Raw genomic sequence first — 15171 nt, forward strand, 5'->3', positions numbered from 1 at the left:
AGACCCATCCCCTCTCTCTGCATGATCTGAGGGGACCTTCTCGAGGCTCCGGCGCCTTCACAGTCCCATTTGGTTACTTTTCCTCAGTAAAGATGAAAGGAGTACATTCACACAGCCTTCTGTATCGGGTTAAGCTTTAAGCATTCTGCCTGATCTATTGTGTGTCTTGAGGTTAACATCCCCAATGACTAATGGGCAAGAATGACAGGCTTGTGCAAGCTCTTTAGTCTTTTTATTACAAATCGGTTTTATTTTGTATTCCTTGTTCCACTCGGGTCAGTCTGAGCTCCTTTACCCGGGGTGCCACTTGTTGGTAACCCACTACTACTAATACCCCGGGTCACCTCTTCCGGTGCCACCATTTGGAAGTCAAAGATGTTGCCTTGTTTCTTTCATAAGGAAGCGCATCAGTGTGTACTATGGTGTTAGTGACCAACCCAAGACTATCTCCTTAATTTCCACCACAAGGAGGCCCACTTGCATGCCTTGACTTCCGGTACCTGTGAAGGCATTGAGACTCCCACCCCATGCACAACGCAAACCGTGAGGGATAGGACATACCACGCTCAGCACGAAGAAACGCACAAGTCTGACCTACCAGCATTGTAGACATCATGCACGAGAGAGTAACAGGGGCTGAGGTTCTGCCCCAGCATTGTCCTCACCAGGGTTAACGTGAAAGTGATGGGTTCACTGGGGATCTGAAAACAAAAGAGAAAGATAAGTCACCAAGGGAGGGGATTCCTGGGGAGTTGGCTGGTGAGAGTGAAGAAGGCCGGGGCACAGAGATCTGCGATTCTGAAATGTGGGGAGGAAGAGAGCTTGGTATGTCTGTCACTGGCCAGCAACACTACTACCCTTGGCCATAGTACCACCATGGCGTCTAATGATTGAACCAATCCAGAGATGCCACTTGCAAGTTAGAGATTAGACGGAGGTATGGTGAGGTCTGGGACCGCGGTCACAGCATACGGATCCACTGCGCACATGGCCTACTTGATCCAAGGGATGGCATCGTAGCAGAGTATGCCCACGCCGCCTTTCTGGCATAGAGAGGTATGGAGTGCTCTTGTAGCCTTCAATCACCCTTTCATATGCATGAAATGCCCCTGAAAGGCTCACATGATGCAGCAACAAGAATGCAGACCCATGAGCACAGCACATCTCTGGCCCTCATGCATAATAGCAGGCACTAGCTCCCCACCTAGGGTAACACTCCAATGCACACCGTATCACTCATGCAACCGGACCAGGGTATGCTGGAATGCTAGAACTGTGCAGCAATGCACCCCAGACCTAAGTGCAGAGAAGAATGGCGCCCACTGCATGCTTTAGAAATAACAAAGAACATGACCCAGCACAGATTTCACATGGTGCATGCAAACCAGCCTAGTCCTGCATGCAGGGGCACAGAGCATTAGCAAGCAGGGGCAACCCGTGTCCCCATCACCAGAATGACACTGCATTAGTCTGATAACCAAATTAATATTGATTCGTAGCGCTATGGGCTCTACAGGCGTTTCCCGATCCTACTGGATGGTGTACGCCTGCTCAGTTTCATGTAACTACGATAGTCCATCATTTGTATTTCTTGATCATATTGATCACAGTGGCCATTTCCATGTCTCCCTATTGTGTATAATGCTACGGTGTTGCTTACAGTGGCCATTGCCAATTCTCCCTATTGTGTATTATGCTACATTGTTGCTGTACAGTGGCCATTGCCAATTCTCTCTATTGTGTATAATGCTACATTGTTGCTGTAAGGTGGCCATTTCCATTCCTCCCTATTGCATACAATGCTACATTGTTGCTGTACAGTGGCCATTGCCAGTTCTTCCTATTGTGTAATATGCTACACTGATTCTGTGTCACACATTGTCATTTCTCACTATTGTGAATAATGCTACATTTCTGCTGTAAGGTGGCCATTTCCATTCCTCCCTATTGTATATAATGCTACATTGTTGCTTTACAGTGGCCATTGCCAATTCTCGCTATTGTGTTTAATGCTATATTGTTGCTGCACAGTGGCCATTGCCATTTCCCCCTATAGTGTATAATGCTACATTTCTGCTGTAAGGTGGCCATTTCCATTTCTCCCTATTGTGTATAATGCTACTTTGTGGCTGTAGTGGCCATTTCCATTCCTCCCTATTGCATATAATGCTACATTGTTGCTGTACAGTGGCCATTGCCAGTTCTTCCTATTGTGTAATATGCTACACTGATTCTGTGACACACATTGTCATTTCTCCCTATTGTGAATAATGCAACATTTCTGCTGTAACGTGGCCATTTCCATTCCTCCCTATTGCATATAATGCTACATTGTTGCTGTACAGTGGCCATTGCCAATTCTCCCTATTGTGTATAATGCTACATTGTTGCTGTACAGTGGCCATTTCCATTTCCCCCTATAGTGTATAATGCTACATTGTTGCTGTAGTGGCCATTTCCATTCCTCCCTATTGTGTATAATGCTACATTGTTGCTGTACAGTGGCCATTGCCAATTCTCCCTATTGTGTATAATGCTACATTGTTGCTGTACAGTGGCCATTTCCATTTCCCCCGATAGTGTATAATGCTACATTGGTGCTGTAGTGGCCATTGCCATTTCCCCCTATAGTGTATAATGCTACATTGTTGCTGTAGTGGCCATTGCCATTTCCCCCTATAGTGTATAATGCTACATTGTTGCTGTAGTGGCCATTGCCATTTCTCCCTATTGTGAATAATGCTACATTGATTCTGTACAGTATCAGGTCTCACACTTACCGTCATCATTCCTCCCTATTGTGCATAGTCAGGAGATTGAAGTGAGACAAGTAGTGGCTTCTAAAGAAATGCTTTGTGGTGGCAGACCCCGCCTGCCACAGAATGGTGGTGGAAGGGGTTAGGAGCCAGAGAAAGCTTTGTTCAAAGGGTAGAGAGAATCTGCAGCTAGACTCTGTACAAATACCATGCACCCCCTTAGAGAATATGACCCCTCGGTCCAAAACCTGGATCCCAGAGAGAAGCACCAAAAACGTGAACAATGTGTGGAGGCTGCAGGTCACAGGGCATGTGGATGATAATACGACACCACTGGACAGAAAGAGTGACACCCTGAGCACACGTGGCAGTGTATGGCAAAAAGCAGCAAGCATGCAGAGGTGGCATTTTGCGCACTTACCGAATTGATGTACATCCTACAGTGGCCCACAGGATGAAGATAGTACTGCTGAATAGTGGCTTGCTGCGTCATCTGTTTGAGAAAGAAAAGGTGGAAAAGGAGCAAGGGCTTAAACATATTCCAAGGTTGGTTTGGTGTTTAACATGCACGAGACGCGTTAAGTTCCTGGGACAGCTCCTCTACATCATAGTGAGGAGCACAGGAACCACTGTGGACTTTGCGGTTCTTCCCCACACAAGGGGGGGGGGGCAAGCATGGGTCAGGACTGGCTCTGGGATTAATCCTAGACATGAGTGAGGATTCAGAGTGGACACTGCGTTAATACATCTACCTAATTGCTGGAGATAGGTCCTTAACACCAGGCCTGTGCACAGGCAATACGCTCTTGACCGCAGCAATGAAGAATCCGCCCCTCCCCCCCCCCAACGTTCATGCACCACCCCAACCAACAAACAGAGAAAGGCAGACGGTGGAAAGGCCTACAGGGGGCCTGTAGGAACCGGATACCCTGCAAGAGTACAGCAATGCTTTCTAACTCTCTCTCTTTCTCGCTCTGTCTCTATCGATATAAACAAATTTGTATCTGTATTTGTTTATTTATAACGCGCAATCCAACAGGCCCGGGGGCATAAGGACGTAATTTGTACAAGGTTGCAGCAAACCATACAAAGAAATTACATTACAAAATTTAGAGTAAGAGCATATTAACCGTCTTTCTAATTACATATATTACATAGATTACAGTGCCACTAGGAATTAGCAGATGATATATCCTAGGGTGTGCTGAAATAGTAACGGAGGTAGCGGGCCGGAAATAGCATCAGAGGAAACGGACCAGAGTATGTAGGACAGAGGCGTCGAGCATGTCTTATTGCTGGTCAAAGAGCCAAGATTTGGTTTTGGTCTTAAAGGTGTTGAAAGAATCTTCAGCTCTGATAGTAGCAGGGAGAGTGTTCCATAGTTTAGAGGCTAGGACAGGGAAACTGGTGCCCCCCTCTTTTTGAAGCTTAAACCTGGGGATCGATAGACAGTGAGTCTGGGCAGTTCTTAGTGGTCGGTCGGTAGAGTGGCGCGATAGCCGACTGCAGAGATAGATCGGGGCTTTGTTGGCCAGGCATTTGTGCGTGAGGGCAAGAGTTTTTAAGGAGATTCTCTGCTTAACTTTAGGTTGGTTCTGGCTTCTGAAATGTGGTGGTTTCGAGGGATGTTCAAGGCAGCTCGAATGGCATTATTCTGAGTAGTTTGGGGTTTGGACAGGTTCTCTTGGCTGGTGCCTAAGTAAAGAGCACTGCAATAATCAATTTTTGCCATAATAAGTGTTCTAGCTAGTGTGACACTGTTGGGGGTGGTAAGAAACGGTCTATAGGCTGAAATAAGTTTGCACGTGTAAGCAGAGGCAGACCTGAACGCATTTATTTGTCTAGATAAGGATAGGGTGGAGTCCAGGTAAAAGCCTAGCCTTTTGGAGTCTTTCGAGACTCGTATGGTATTACCGTCTATGGTAAATGACTGATACGACGGCTCAAGTTTGCTCAGGCGTTGTGAGGTACCCAAGATAAGGAGCTCCGTCTTATCGTTGTTTAGACATAGCTGGTGCTGGGCCATCCAAGCAAATACATAATGAGATGAAATGAAAATACTTCAGTTAAGACAGAGTTAAGGTGAAACATTGCAATTCAAATGAGCTGAAATGCATGCATTTTGCTCCCGTAAATGGTCTTCATCTCATGTCCTTATCATATGTTCTTGCCCTATAGGACCAAGACAATGGCGGGAGCAGAAGGCATGCTTTTGACCTGTTTTGCATAAACTGATCTGCAGGTGACCTTATAGGGGTGTCTACTGGGTGGCCCCGTGACATTTGTGGCTCAGGTCGAAGGGAGTTTCTATGCTATTTAAAGCCCCCATAATGACAGTGGTGTTTTCATTTTCTCCCCCCCCCCCTCTATGAAAAAACTTGACTTTACAGATTGTTAAGGCAAAAACATTTCTCACACCAAAACCCACGACACTTAGCAGGGGTTGGAAGTGACAACAGCCTCAAACCAGAATCCCTTTATTCGTGTCACCCATGTCATTTCTGATGTCATCTGTGATGATATCTGTGTGCTCATGGGCTGAGCAACGGGGGATGGAACACCGAGTTAAGGTTGTCACTTCCAATTCACAACAAATGTAATTTTTTTTTTGGAAGGAATGCTTTCAACCTGACTGTTAACTAAATATCGTTCGTGGATTTCCAAGGGTTTTGTCATGCTATATCCTACACCAGTTGGGGTAGTAAATGCCAGGGCCCATTTCGGCTATGTCTGGTGGCCTATATAGTAGAAACACCCATGTTCCACAAGCCATGGCTACCGCCCCACCAACTTTGTACCAATTCAGGTGAATAACTGAGGCCCCATTGGCTTTGTCCTTCGGCTGGGGCCACTGCCGAATTTGCACCACTTACAGTAAAAGACTGTGGCCCATGGCTTTCGGTCATAGCCACTATCCCATTTAGTAGTAAATAACCATGTGCCACTGGCCATGGCTTTCGGCTATGATGCCTTTTGGGACTAACAAGTGCTTACAAATCAATTTCACATAATGTAACATTTCCCCCAATTTTGTTGCCACTTTCTATCGATTAGAGTGAAATGCAGTGTCCTTTTATTAGAGTAGTTGAAAAACGAAGAGAGAAAGAGACGCCATCGGGGGGGCAAACAGTTGATGTGCTAAAGAGGATCCAAATTTCGAGCTCTGGAAAGAGCAAGATGAAAAAAGAGAATACAACGAAAAATACATGTGGATGACCTCCATCACGAGTAATGTTGAAATAATAGATCCGGTCCAGCAAGCAAGCGGGAACAGCTAATCATTATCAAGACCAGTGACCGGTTGTACACAATTACTAGGGGCAGATTTAATTGGTCCCTGAGAGGTAGAAGCTGTTGAACATTCCCTTCGAGACATCAGACTTTTCTGGCAAAGTGGACACAGAAGTTGAGGGCAAAAAGAAATAAAAAACGAGTGAAGTAAAGCTATCCGCCTGATGGTTGGACTTTAAGAAAAGACTAAAGGGACCTCATTGACAGTTGATCCCAGAGAAATTACCAACAAGAAGACAAACATAACTGTACATGCCAATGGAATGTGGTAGAATTTTTACCCCTGAAGAATTTCCTTGTGAATAGCGTGAAAGTGGGAAAGGAATGAAACATGTCGGGTACGGTATGAATGCAGTATGAAAGTGAGCATGGGTGAATGAATACAAAGTAAAAGTTTTATGGACTGGGATTTACTCCTCTATGAAAGAGGTGATTAAACTACAGATCCTAATGAAATTATCATCTTTTTAAAGTGTTTAATAATTGAATACTACAGGATATTGAATGTGCATAGCCAAATTGAGATTTATTGAAAAATTGTTTGTCTAAAAATAACTTGAAAAAGTTTGCAAAAAATATTTTTTATAATTGTAGATGTGATGAAGCAAAAAAAATGTAATTGATGAAATGCTATTAAAGAAATAACTATTTTTGATATAAATTTGTGTAGTACATGAGAATTTATTAACTATTAATCATATGTATAAAAAGGAAAAACCACGAAAGGATTTGGGGAAGCAAGCGACCCGGTGAACATAGTGTATTGTGAAACAAAAGTTTTGGTAGAGGGCTGGTCACAAGTGGTCGTTAAAAATTACCTCTGGTCTCTCTAAGTTAGTTGTGTGCTTTTATTTTGCCCACCACTTTTCATTCCCGCCAGCCTACTCCCCCATCCCCAAGGAATTGCCAGAGAGAGCGTAACTGCAAAACCATTGTGCAAACTTCCCTTTCTGAGAGTGACAATGGTTCCTGATGAAAATTCCTTAAAATTCAAGTGTCTTCCTCAGCCCTCTCACACTCTAAATGGGCACTGCTCCTTGTTGGTCTCTCCCACCTCCCCGACAGTGAAAGTGCTCCCAGAGAGCCTCCTCTAGTATCAGTTTTCCCTCGTGCCGCACTTCAATTCCTGCTGTGATCTTGCTCTTTACTCATGAATCCTTTGCGGTTCCTGCGGTAAAATGTAAATGAACGGACTGAAAAGGGCCTTGCTAGCCCTCCCCCAAGTGTCAAACTAACAATGCGGTCCCCTGACACCATCCCCACATCCTCTAGCATGTAAAACCTCCAAGTAACTTCGTCTAAAAATCAGTTAAAGTGCTTTTCTTTTTTCCCTGTGGGATTATCACAGGAACTGCACTCAGCACTGTAATGCACCATGGGAGAGATATATACAAAAGTGTTTTTGGAACAGGGGCAACCCCTTTTCTGTCAAATATTTTAAAAAAGTTTCTGGATGGATTTACATCAACCCACCAAGTGGCACATCTGCACCTTTTTGTGCCCAACTGGTTTCTTGTTTAATGTATACCTGCAGCACGGCAGAACACCCTCAACCGAACTTGCGACTCTCTACTGGAAACACTCAGCGCCAACCTATCAGCCGCCACGCACCTCTGAGACAATTCACCTGCAAAACAAAACAGTTAGCACACTGGCAGACGCAAGAACTCAACCTCAGCAAAAGAGTCATCAGGAAACAAGAGAAAACCTGGCGCTGCTCCCGGACCGCATCCGACCTGGCACTCCTCAAGGAATTCTGAGCAACCGCTGAAAACTAATCAACACAGCCAAGGCCTTCTAGTATTAGAACACCATAGCAGAAGCCGACAACAAAAGCACAGGTGTCTTAAAAGCGACATCAGCACCTTCTTCATTGACAAAATCCGCAAGATTCTCCAGCACATACACCAGCTCTGCATCCACAGCCCAACCTCACATCCTGCCTCACAAAATCTCCACACCCTGGACACCATCCAAGACACTCACTACAGAGGACTTGGTAGAAACCCTGGCTGCCCTCAAAGCCACATCATATACAGGCATCCTCCCAGCGTCCATCCGCAACACCCCCCCCCCTCCACAGAAGCGCTCCTTCCCTACCTGGAGATCAACAACAACTCCCTAACATAAGGCACCTTCCAATTCACCTTGATTACAGGACAAATCCTCCCTCTACTAAAGAAACCCACTCTGGATCCCAACAACCTAGGTAACTATTACCACACCACCCATATTCCCTTGCTAGGTAAGAGCATCAAGAAAGCGGTAGCCGCAAAACTACAGCAACACATTAACACCAACAATCTCCAGCAAACCTACCAATCCAGGTTCAGACCTAGATGCAGCACGGAGACAGCCACCATACAGGTGGTCGACGACACCCTCAATATCCTTGACGATGGCCACCCCTGCCTCCTGGTTGTACTCAACCTCTGAGCCGCTTTCGACACAGTAGACCACCAGGCACTCACGGACACCCTATATCAATGCTTGGTGATCAGCAACCTTGTCCTACGCTGGTTCAAGTCCTACCTTGTCATTCGCCAGCAGTTTGTTCAGATGGACTCCCAAGATCACCAATGCTACCCGTGACCTGTGCAGTCCCGCATGGTTCCATCTTCTCCGCAGTGATCTTCAATCTATACATGGAGGCCCAGGGAGGCCTCCTAACCACGTACAACATCCACATCCACCAATACACTGACGAGGCACAGATATACCTAAAGATCGACTCCATCAAGGACATCCACAGGCTCAAAACCTGCCTCAAGCTGATCAAGTCTTGGATGTTCAGTGCATACTTGAAGTTGAACCCGTCCAAGACCGAATTCCTACTCCTCACCAACAACACTAAACACTGTAAGGAAGGCATGGTATGAAAGTAAGACAGACACGCATGATCATAGTTCAAGGGTGTTTATTAAACTGTAAAATGGGTGAGAGAGACACCTAATCTAAACCTAAATCTAAGATGGCAGCAAGCTATGACCATCAAATCATAATAATACAATCCCAGTGGAGTCTAGTCAAATAAACATTGCCTATGCTAAGAAAACCTATTGCCAGTCCTTACCGCTATGCTACAAAAGCGTATGGGATAATGTTCGCAAGAAAATAAATAAGTGTTGCAAACATTTTAAGTCAGGATGTTATGGCTGTGGTCCTCCTTCCCCATGTTTTTAGCATGGGGCCAGGTGGAACTCTTGAACACAGCATACTCCTGTGCTTCTTCCACAAAAGGTTACAGTTCCTTTTCTCAATATCAGGACCTTGTGTGCCAAAGTATCTTTCATGCAAAGTCTCTTGCTTCAGAGGGCCTGATAAGCCATTAAAAACAAAAAAACAAAGGTTCCTTCTAATCTTCACATCAGGTGATTACTCTTCATGCTTGGATTCCCCTCATCCGGGCTCCGATCCTTCTCTCAACGTTAGCCTCCCTCAGTCGGGCTCAGACCAACCACTCACTTTGGACATCCCTCAGTCGGGTTCACACTTGTCACAATGTTCAGGGGTGTATTACTATTCACCCTTGTTTGCAGGCATTCCTCAGCCAGGTTCACATTTGCCAATTATCACAGTTCACTTAGTTTAAACACAGTGCAGAAGATTCACTTCCCTTGGCTTTCTTTTTGACATCCCTCTGTCGAATTCACATTGCCATTTAACCCAATTCAAAGAAAGTAATTCCAGACCCCTTAGGTTCTTCCCTTACCCAAGTCTGGGGTCTCAGCCTCCAGTCAGGCTTCACACATTCTATCACCACAATGTTCTTGGATGGGTTACTGTTTACCCTAATTTGCAGGTATCTCTCCATCAGGTTCAGAGTTGCCCCATTTACACTGTTCACTTAGCTTCCACAACATGTCAAAGACTTTCGTCTGTACCACAGGGTTTGGATTGACCCTCATATGACCGCTTTGACACCTTTAGCCATCCTCCCCTAAGGCCTCTTGGTACTTGTAGTTTCTACAACAACCCGAAGACTTTTGATTATGCACAGGATTCAACATAACCTGCTGCAGGACCACCTCGATTTCGCAGTTCCATCCATCCTCCTTGTTCAGGAGCAGGGCATTAGACAGAGTCCTTTGAATGAGCGCTCAAGTGGCACCGGACCACTCCAACTCTAATACCAATTTTGCTTACAAAAGATCATTGTACTTTAGGTTTCTTTCTTCATACAATGTTGCTCTTCGCAACCTTGAGCCCAACACAGTCCGGTCTATTATCAATTATTTTCAACTCGCCGGCTGTGCCGAACTCTGTCAATGTCTCCTGTCTCTGGAGTCAAGGATGGTACTGCGATGGCAACGCCTTCTCCCTACCCAGGCTATCAGTGAGGGAGGGTCCCATGTACCGCTGACATCCTTAGCACTATTCGGCAGCTGCGATTCCTGGTCTTACGTTTCCCTTTTTGGCAGCTCCGCGGGTCTGGTTTTGAAAAAGGCAAGGGCAATTCCCTCCTCATCGACCTTTCAGGTCTCGCCACCTTTCTCCTCCGTTTGAACTGCCATCCTGGAATAGCTGCTTCCTCATGTGTTTGTCTTTACTCTCTGTGTGCTCTTGTGCTCTGCCTTTTATCCCTATGGGGAAACGGAAGAGAAGTCAGGTGTGTGTAGTTATCTGCAGTTGCTTATCTCTGTTTGACCCTTGTGTTGGGACGTGTCAGATATACGGCTTGGGTATTAGTCCGTTGTCTTTCATGGTAATTTGTCTGCAAGAAAGTATTTGTGTCAAGCAAGGGGTGGGGGTGAGTTTCTAGATATCCTACGGGGTAGGATGGGGAAAAGGTGTCATAAGGAAGGGGGTACCGTGTCTCACCCTTCGGTGTCCCACTTTCATTCCCCAGAGACCCTTCATCTAGGTGATCCTCCTGCACTGGTCCACCCCCAGGAACTGGATCCAATAGCGATAGCAATGTCGTGGCCACCTGGATGACAGATCTCCGGGGACTAGCGAGTGAGACACCTTCAGTTTTCTCACAACACCCAGATACAGACCTGGCTATCAACCATGAACCCTGAGAGCTTCCCACCCGAGCTCACCTCCTACGCCAAGTCCCTTGGGTTCCACATTTGCATACATCTCTCCTTCAAGACACACATAGCTAAGAAAACTCAGACAGCTTGGTATCAACGCTCCCTCCTGTGGAAATTCAAGCACTTCTTCCCTCCGGACAGCTTTAGATCCACTGTTCAAGCACTGGTGTCTGTTCAGATAGATTGAGATCATCTGGGGACCACATTCATGGACCACCATGGTCTCCATCAGTGTCATTCAGGCTTGCATGCGTATGTGTTGTTTGTGGGATGGCTGTGTCCACATCCATGGGGCCTTCAGGCAGGTCCAGGGACAGATGTCACTGGTGAATGAGCCACAACATACCGTGGTTCACTTCCAGAGCCGCATGTTATGTCACTGGTGTCTGGATAGGATGACTGGCGGCTGGGCAGAGTGGGCATTTGGTGCTACCTGGATAAGGAGTTTTCTCCTTCCCTTTTCTTTTACCGAATAGTGGCAGTTGATTATTGGAGGGGCCTCTTCTCAGTTGTTGTGGATGGTGCTGTGGTGGCTTAAGATCTACTGGAGGTTGGACTCTGTGTTGAAGGGTACGATGTATCATTTATTTGGGTGCTGGACAGTCCGTCTTCATGCCTGGAGGTGTTCTCTGTGGATGCACCTGGGGCAGATGAAGTATTTATTTTCCAAATTACTTCACTGGGGCATGCGACTATTTGCACAGCATTACCCTTTGTACTCTGGTACTACATGTGTGGGCAGTGTGGTGAGCAGAAGGGAGGACTCAGACAATTTTTCTTTTTTTACAAACAGGTTATACATTTATACAATTCAAGCACAGGTAATGTAAACAAATACAGATTCTAACTTGATACGGTTATGCAGTCATGTGGGATTTGTAGAGCGGGATTAGGAGAAGAGCATGTCATGTGTGATTCTTCCAAACGCAGCGGTGGTGGTAGGGCATTCCATTGTAAGGAGGCTAGGTACAGGATGCTAGCGCCTCCTGCTATAACCCTTTTGACCAAAAGCACCATAAGCATATTAGTATATGGAGTCCTGGTTGGTCTTATCAATGTGGCAGGGTGCATGCTTTGTGATAGGTAGGAGGCTGCTGTCTGGTGGATGCACTTATGGGTTAATGCCAAGGTTTTGAATATTATCCGTTCTATGATTGGGAGCCAGTGGGCTTGTTTCCTTGATGCTGTGATATGTTCCCTTTTTGGGATACCCCTTGCTGCACCTAGTGCACTGCTCTGGATGACTTGCAGTTTTTGTAGGTTTTTTGAGGATGTTCCCAGGAAGAGGACATTGCAGTAGTCTAGATTCCAACCGGTTATGGCTCTTCATATGTTGGTGCAGTTGCCCTTGGAGAGGAATGGTCTGGCTGCGCTCAGGAGCTTGCCATGGCATGCTGCCGAGGTGGCAATCGCATTAACTTGCCTAGTCATGGATACATTGGAGTCTAGGTAAACTCCCAGTGTTTTCATTGATTCTGATACTGGGATTCTAATGGAATAGATGGTGAAGTGGCTGAATTGACTGTCAAGATTCTTAAGAGTGTCTGTGGAACCTACAAGGAGAAGTTCAGTCTTGTCCGAGTTCAGACATAGACCGTTGGCTGCCATCCAAGTCTGAATGGTAGTCTAGATGTTTGGTAGTCTGGATGTTGTTGAGAGTTCTGGAGTCAGTGTCATAGTCGCCTGTAAGTGTGAGTAGGAGCTGAGTATTGTCCGCGTAGTTGGTGTAGAAGATACCTAGGGCATCAAGGATGAGAAAAAGGGGTCGTATGAATATGTTGTTGAGAGTGGGTGAGAGGCAGGATCCTTGTGGTACCCGCAGAGCATGATAGTTGGGTGATCAAGTGGACATGTTTACCGAACTAGTTTTATTAACAAAAAGAAAGACCCTCAACTACACCTATTTCCATGATGGAGTTCCCTATCTAAGTAGGTAAAAGGTGCTGATCAGGAGGTCTTACGTAGCACAACCATGTCCTCTGCCCAAACCTAAACTACCTAATGGGCCCTAGCTATGTAAAGAAAAGAAACTAAAAGTAGCACAGATGAGTACTCTGACTTAGCTGGTTGTTGGGTGATGCTTGAACCTTCCACTAAATATATTTTGAAATGTCCTTTTCAGCTTCCAAGGATTTTGGCCCCTTCTCACATTTCCACGACAAATCGCTTTGATTATTTGGTGTACTCAGACCTTTGTGTCTCGACTCTGTATCTCCTGAGGGTGAACTAACCCATTCGCATAGACCCCTCTCGGGTCTCCTCCTCTGCTCCGGTTGACTCACATTGACTTCTGGGGAATATCCTTCTTGCTCACCCTGTGGAGTATTTCTCTTGTGCTCTGCTTTCTAGGGATCCCTTTGGTCATGAGGAATATTGCTTCCCCTTTTTTAGGTTTCAAGCGGGCATCTTCATGGGACCCGTCGGACCTCTGAGTTGTGGGATTCTGAACTTCCCACGGCTCACCATGGAGTCAACCACCCTCCTCCCTCTCTGACTCACACCTCCTGTACCTGCTTTTCTGTGGTCTTTTCTCCCGGGAGGTGTGGGTATTCCATCAGTGGCGGTCTCCTCCATCTCAGGACACTGGTTCCTGGTTTCCACCAGCAGGTGCCTGTTCCACAGCATTTTCATCCTCCACCTTGTCGGCTGTGGGATGGCTCTTGGATAGGGACCAGGGAGCATTGCTCCTCCGGCACTCCTTGGTTTGGCAGTGCTGTGCGGGCTCTCCGCCCACCACGTACGCAATGTAGTCTTGCTTCCAGGCAGCATTGGCTCTGTGCAGCAGTGACGGCATCTGCTCTGTGCATCTTTCTTCCAGCTGATTGAATTCACATCAGCTCTTCTCTCTCTCTCCAGGTGAGCGTATGATTCTTTACATGTGATTTCTTAAGGTGAGAGAAAAATCCCATTGGTGCTGGGATTCCAACTTAAAGGAGGGGTACGCATCCACACCAACCAATGGCGAAGGCATCACTAAATAACATTTCCCTCTATTCCCATCTATCCTGAAAACAGGGTGGTGATCGGGTTTAAGGGAAATCTTACAATCTTAAGACATTAGGAATCCTTGTCACCTAAGAGGGAGTCCCCCCCAGTGAGATCCGGCTTACCCAAACTCCTAGGGAGGGTCTTGCATAGTGGGCTCAACTCCCTAGCATCACAAAGGGTGGATTTACATTTGGGGAAAATTGAAATATTCTATGTATTAGTCACATACCCCCACAGTTAAATGGGAGCCCCCCTCTTCATACCCCAGTGGGAAATGACTGAAGAAGTCTACGTTTGCTTGTTTTTTTCTTTTCGGTGCTCTACTGAAAAACAAAAGGGTTGTAGACCTACAGACCAACTCATTGGCATTGGAGCTCTTCCTGGGACTCATCCAAGTTAAGGGAGAATGATCGGTTACCAATTCTGAATTTAAGTTCAGTTAAATAACACCGTAAAATGGTAATGGCCCACTTGATAGCCAGAGTCTCTAGTTTGACTGGGGCATAGGCTTGTTCTCAGGGAAGCTGCATCTGGCTTGCGTATAGGACAGGGTATTCTATTCCTTCATGCACTTGAGAAAGCACTGCCCCCAAGCCTACCTTGGATGAACCTTTCTGTAGGATGAATTTCCGATTAATGCTGGGCATCTTTAGACAAGGTTCATCACAAAGAACATGTTTCAGCACCCCATAACTCTTGATCTTGGCGAGACCAACTGAGTTTATTCCGGTGGGAATGTTTGAGCTTATCCACGTGGGCTGCTGCAAGGGAATTCATTTGAAAACAACCTCCAATACTATCCGATCAGCTCCAGGAGAGATCAAAGATCCTGCTTGGTTTTAGGGGGAGGAGTCATTTTCACTGCGTTCACTTTTTCAGTACGCAGTTGGATAAGACCGTTGTCCACAAAATTAGCCGACACATTCTGAGGTTGTTTGGGCGATTTGGCATGTTTTAGGGTTGGATTGATGTCCTGCTTTCCGTAGGTCAATGGTGACTTCGTACAGATCGAATAAGTGTTCTTACAAGGTGTTACAATGGATGCATCAGGTTTGGCTATGAGAAATATAGGGGAGGACCAAGAACTATGGGATGTC

General features: G+C 46.0%; 1 long non-coding RNA gene across 1 annotated transcript in view; it reads right to left on the minus strand.

Annotated features, from left to right (window-relative positions):
• Window positions 1–622: 622 nt before the first annotated feature.
• The window catches only part of LOC138579507 (uncharacterized), a 67860-nt gene continuing 53311 nt past the window's right edge, over window positions 623–15171 (minus strand). The window contains exons 3-4 of the long non-coding RNA XR_011304026.1: window positions 3178–3249; window positions 623–701 (exon numbers count right to left, since the gene is read on the minus strand). This is a non-coding gene — a long non-coding RNA (uncharacterized lncRNA). The remainder of the gene's footprint in view (window positions 702–3177; window positions 3250–15171) is intronic.

This window comes from Ambystoma mexicanum, chromosome 3p (genome assembly GCF_040938575.1).
Source record: "Ambystoma mexicanum isolate Mex_15411 chromosome 3p, UKY_AmexF1_1, whole genome shotgun sequence".
NCBI lineage: Eukaryota > Metazoa > Chordata > Amphibia > Caudata > Ambystomatidae > Ambystoma > Ambystoma mexicanum.